Source organism: Equus quagga, chromosome 10 (genome assembly GCF_021613505.1).
Source record: "Equus quagga isolate Etosha38 chromosome 10, UCLA_HA_Equagga_1.0, whole genome shotgun sequence".
Classification (NCBI taxonomy): Eukaryota; Metazoa; Chordata; class Mammalia; order Perissodactyla; family Equidae; genus Equus; species Equus quagga.
In genome coordinates this window covers 102,886,566-102,892,654 of record NC_060276.1, presented here as the reverse complement: position 1 = coordinate 102,892,654, position 6,089 = coordinate 102,886,566, and positions in this window count along the sequence as shown.

Sequence of the window (6,089 nt, the reverse complement as noted above, 5' to 3'; positions counted from 1 at the left end):
CTTGACAACCACCATTCTACTCTCTGCTTTTACCAGTTAGCTTTTTGTAGATTCCACATATAAGTGAGATCATGCAGTATTTGTCTTTCTATGTCTGGCTTATTTCACTTAGCATAATGCCCTCCAGGTTCATCTGTGTTATTGCAAATGGCAAGATTTCCTTTTTTAAGGCTAAATAATATTCCATTATATATATATATAATGGGTATAATATATATATCTCTCTCTCACTTTTTCTTTATCTGTTCGTCTGTTGATAGACAGGTTGTTCCCATATCTTGGCTCTTGCGAATAATGCCGCAGTGAACATGGGAGTGCATCTCTTTGAGATACTGAGATAAATCTAGTATTTTAAAGGCCAGTCTCTTTATTTTTGTAGTTTCTGAGGTAATATTTAAAATTCTTCTTTAGATTACCCCTAAACATAAATTGAAATCACTAATTGTCAAATTGATAATTATATAGAGGACTGGCAGTGTCAGAATTTTACCTAGATCTCTTTCACTTTTCATAATCTAATTATCATTGCTTAGATTCTCATTTCAGAGTTGATATGCCAAAATCAGGGGAATATTGTCTACTGTAGTTTTTAACCATGATTTATGGAAAACACACCTAATTAGTTGCTCTTCATTACTTTGACTTTCTGTAAGAACTTGGTATTTATCACCTTCTACAGTTTAGACTGAGGAACAAAACAAAATCGTGGACCCTCTCACTCATATTGTTTTGTGATAATATATTGATCCGAGATTAGATTGCAGCTTTATTAAGAATCCCTATACTCTTTTGAAGAATTGCCCCATTTTTTTTAAAGCAGTCAAAGCCTTTTAAATCTATGAGAGATGCTAAAATTATGATTGATTCTTATGCTTTTAAAATCTCCAATCTTTTTTCTCATTTTGAACTGGGAAAACATATTGACTTTTTTTGGTGGAGATGTGGGAACATTCATATTTATTTAGCTGGAGAGGGAAGATTATGAATTTGAAATTTCAAAGCCATTTCTTAGTCAAGGGTAATGGAATTTTAGAGCTGAAAGGCATCTCCAGATAGCTTTGTGGTGATGTGTAAAGAACAGGGAACTGAAGTCAGCAAACCTGAGGGTGAGTTCCTCCTTTCCACCTTCCTAGCCGTCTGACCCAACTCAAATTACATAAATTCTGTAAACAGTATTTCCTTATCTGTGAAAGGAAGATAATCCCTGCCCTGTTAATTTTCTTGCTTTGTTGTAAGGATCAAATGACACAGTATGTTGGGAACTGTGAGCTGCTGTTCAAATGTGTGATTATTTTTTTTATGAAGGAGAAAACAAATTCCCGTTTATTAAGGGACTTGCCTAAATTCACCAGCTAATTAGTGTAGAGCCAGGTCTCCTAAATCAGGCTGATAATCTTTCCACTGCAGTGTAACTTTTAGAACTTGCCCGTCTGCCCAGCTGGATACTCAGAGAACTTACCAGAATTCTAAAGTTATGTCACTTTCCGTAAAAACATGAACTTCAGAGGAATCTTAGTAATGTCTTTTCCTGGATGAGAGGAAGCAATTGGTTTATTTTGACTTATCTTGTTCGGTCTGTAGTGGTGAGATAAACACCTAAAGCTGGTTCTGGTTCTTTTACTAGTCGTGCTATGATAAAAATCTCCAAGATTTATACTTACAGTGGTATTTCCCTGCCTTAAATATGCTTATCGTAACTTTACAACACGCTTCTATGGAATCTTTCTTTTTATTTAGAGCCAAGCACTGCAGACATGGCTTTTATTTTTGTTTCTTTTTAAATAAGCTATATAGAATTCCCCACTCACAGTTTTCTTTGCCAATGACTGTGAAATTCTTGATTGTTTTGTTTCTTTTTATAGCTGCTTCTACAAACTATCAAAAACAGCTGGAGGATGACTTCCCGCCTTAGTCTAAGGTCAGGTGGAACAAAGTGGCCCCAATTCTCTTCCAGAGTTCTCAAGATAATTAAAAGGAAGCTGAGCGCTTCGTGTTTAATAGAATCAGCTAGGTTCATTAAGTAAAAGGGTCGAGGTTAAGGAAATTGAATATTCAGATTTAAGATAAAATTAATCGAAACTTATAATATTGTTCACTTATCAGATGTGGGAAAACAGGCAGGGAAAAGTGAAGATTCATGTCCAGCCAGAGAGAAGGAAAGGGAGGAAAATATATGAAAACTTCACAGTTCCTTCATATAATATTTTTAGGGACAAGAATGATGCAAATTAGAAAATATAGGAGCTGTTAAAACAATAGGAATGCTTCAGAACTTGTAGAAAGAGCAACCAGTTTTTTTGCTGAAATCTGTTTTTTCCCGTGGATCTATTTCCATTAATAAGGAGAAGACTTGGCATGCAAATAGTCTGATATCTGCTTATTGTCAGGAAGAAAGACTTAATTTTTAAAACAAACTTTTAATCTTAGAATGGTTGTAGATATACAGAAACGTTGCAATGATAGTGCAAAGAGTTCTGGTATACTCTACACCAGTTTCCCCTATGGTAACATCTTAGGTTGGTGTGGTACTTTGTTTTTTGAGGAAGATTAGCCCTATGCTAACATCTGTGCCCATCTTCTTCTCTTTTATACGTGGGATGCTGCCACAGCACAGCTTGATAAGCAGTGTGGAGATCCGCGCCTGGGATCCGAACCCATGAACCCCACGCTGCCAAAGCAGAGTGCACGAACTTAACTGCTACACCACCGGGCTGGCCCCAACGTGTGCTACATTTTTCACAACTGATGAACCAGTACTGATATATTAGTATTAACTAAAGTCCATACTTTATTCAGATTTCCTTAGTATTTTTCCTTTTATCTAATGTCCTTTTTCTGTTCCAGGACCCCATCCAGGACAGCACATTATATTTAGTCATCTTGTCTCCTCAGGCTCCTCTAGACAGCAATGGTTTCACAGACTCCTTGTCTTTGATGACCTTGAGAGTTTTGAAGCATACAGGCAGGTATTTTGTAGGATGTCCCTCAGCTGGGATTTGTCTGATGTTTTCCTCATGGATAGACTAGGGTTATGTGTTCTTGGGAAGACTACAGAGGCAAAGTGCCATTTTCATTTCTTCATTGAAAAGTCCCTTTTTCTCCCCCCTTTCTATACTGTATTCTTTGGAAGGAAGTCACTATATGCAGCTCACATTTATGGAGTGAGGAGGAAAGATCTAATTTTAGCTATAATAAAAAATCATAATTGTTGGCAAACATTCTATCTTTAATTGATCAATATCATAATTGCGTTTGGCAGGCTCATTTGACTGGTAAACTTAAAGATGTGTGTTTTGCAGCTAATATCTTGGTAGGCAAATTGAGTGGCCATAGTTCTTCGAGTAGGACCCTCCTTTCAAGTACCTTTCTTTGTCCTTGGGAGATGGCCAGAATTACAGGCTCTGAAAAGTCAATCGACCACCTGTCTGAGGTATTTCGGGTTCTACTTGCACTTGAGTCAGGTTAGAAGAGTCATTCTCACTCCTGAGTGAGTATCCAAATCACCTCAGAGCTTGTTCAAACATGATTCCAGGGCTCCACTCCCAAAATTTCGGACTCAGTAGGTCTGGGATGTGGTGTGAAAATTCACATTTTTAACACTTCTCAGGTGATGTGAATGCTGAGGAGGGCGCTTTTGATGAGGATTTTTAGGCTGCTTAATTTTAAAACGGTTTATGATGAGGATTTTTAGGCTAGTTAATTTTAAAAAACTGCAGATGAGAAGCAAGCTCCGAGGACTGGAATTTGCTTGCTCTTTGAGAGATATTTGCATTTGTGAAGGAAGGGGGATGACCTTGTAGGGACCTGAAATTGGCCACCCCAAGATATGTCTCTTTGGCATTGGGATTGTTTGGGGCTGATTGCTTTCGATAAACTGGGACAGGGAAGGAGGCTCTGGGGAATGGAACTTGCCCTTGTTGGGACACATTTACATTTGTAAGGTAAATCTCTATCTGTAAAAGGTGGCTCCCTCTCTGTATCAGGAAGAAGAGGAGAGATGACCTTGTCCCTAGAAACTCTTAATGGGGAAGGCAAGAACTTAAGTTGGTTGCTGTCTGGCAATCTCATGTAACTGGTTTAGGGTGGTGGCGTCTAACCTTTCTAACCTTTACTTAATCCGATTTGATTCTTGTCTAAAAGTCATGGGATCACCCAACGACCAGACCCCACCTGCACTGATACCATTTTAACTTTTTTTCATGTTCTTTCCTTTGTCTTCGTAAAGAGATGACTCACATACCTATGCCTTAAATTTAGCCCTAACCCTCAACTCGGGGCAGCAGCAGGAGCTCTGACTGCCCGTGGGTCCTGTCCCCACGCACCAGCTCTGCCTGCCCATGGGTCCTGTCCCCATGCCAGCAGGGGCAGCAGCAGCGGCCCTGCCTGCCCATGGGCCCTGTCCCCATGCCAGCGGGGGCAGCAGAAGCAGCGGCAGCAGAAGCTCTGACTGCCCATGGGTCCTGTCCCCATGCTATTCTATTCTCTAAATAAAAGAGCACTCCTGCCAGATCTTGAGAGTCTAAGAAATCTTTCTTTCGACTCCTTGGCTCACCGACCCCTCATCATTTCGAGAACCACTAGGCTAGACCATAGAAAGTTAAAAGACCTGAGCCACATCATTTCATTCTTGTGCTGAGCCGCTGCCACAGAATTACAGCTTGTTGTTAGGCCTTTCTCTTTCACCTAAGGCTGCTACAAGAAACAGCTGTTTAAAATCCATCTGCTTCAGGCTTTTCTGTGAAGCTGATTCCATGGACGCTGCTATTTGACAGAATTTCCTCTCTAGAATGCCCCATTTGAATTCCTCCACCCTGAAAACCCTTTGTCTTCATTAAGAAACTGATGTCGGATCTGTTCTTGGAGAGAGAGTGGGATAGTATGTTGCTTTGGCCTCTGGAAGGCTGATGGTGTCAAGTAGCACCGACTGTATTAACGGCTCATGTTCCTGTGTCCCTTTATTCCTTCATACTATGGGCCCCGCTCCATTTCACTCCATTTATTTTTTATTTGTACTGTATGTAAGTGCCATCTAATTCTGTTTTGAAATTAATAATATTAACTGGCATGTACTAAGAACTCATTTAACGTTTGCATCTACCCTAAGATTAGATCTATTATTATTCCTATTTTACAGATGAGAAAATGAAGAATCAGGTTAATCCTCTTCCTAAAGGTCACCCAACTATGAAGTGGTGGGCTGGGGGCTGAAACCCATGCCTCTCCTTCTCCCTCTCAGCTGGTCCTTCTCAGTTCTCCTGACCTAAGAGGCCGTGCAGCCGTTTGCTGGTTCTGTCACTGGAACGTGGTACTTCTTTCAGACTCAGCTTCCTTATTCCTACAGTGGGGGATAATACTACTATCCTCACAGAGTTGTCTTAAGTACTGAAGAAAATCATGGAAATAAAGTACTTCACGGAACGCCATGTTCATGGTAAGAATTCAATAAATATGTTCTTTCTTTCAAAGCCACTTGCCCACAGGAAATTATTTCATTTAATTGTGTAACTAGTAGCACCCAGATTAATAAGAGCATTCTATTTGTAAAGGAATAAATTAGGAATGAATGAAGAAGATATGGCTGATTTTACTCATATTGGCACTGTTTACATTTATACTTAAAATTCTCTCATTTTTGTTTCCTGTTATTATACACAGATTTTTTAAAAATAAAGTTTAAGAGGCTGATATAGCAACTTAGAAAAACTATGCAACTTCAATATAGGATTGTTATTTTATCTTTGGATAAAATAGTTCCAGTGCCTGAGGTACATAAATTGAGTTTGTGTTCTTAAGAAACATGGGTCAGAGAACTGAGTACACCAGAGTACGAAATCTTTGATTTGGTACCAGTTTTTGAAGTTGTGTAGTCAAATCCTCAATTATCTGCCTTGTGGTTTTGTGTACAATTTTGCCTGTGGAATTCTTTGTCTTTACTTTTGATGTTTTTGTTTTTTTCTTTTTTAAAAAAACACAAACTGAATAGCAAATACATTAAATTTCATTACCTAATAAATATGTTCTTTTCATGATCTTAGCCACAGAACAACCCCTCCACTTCTTTTTATTGATTTGCATTTTGCCCCTTCTTT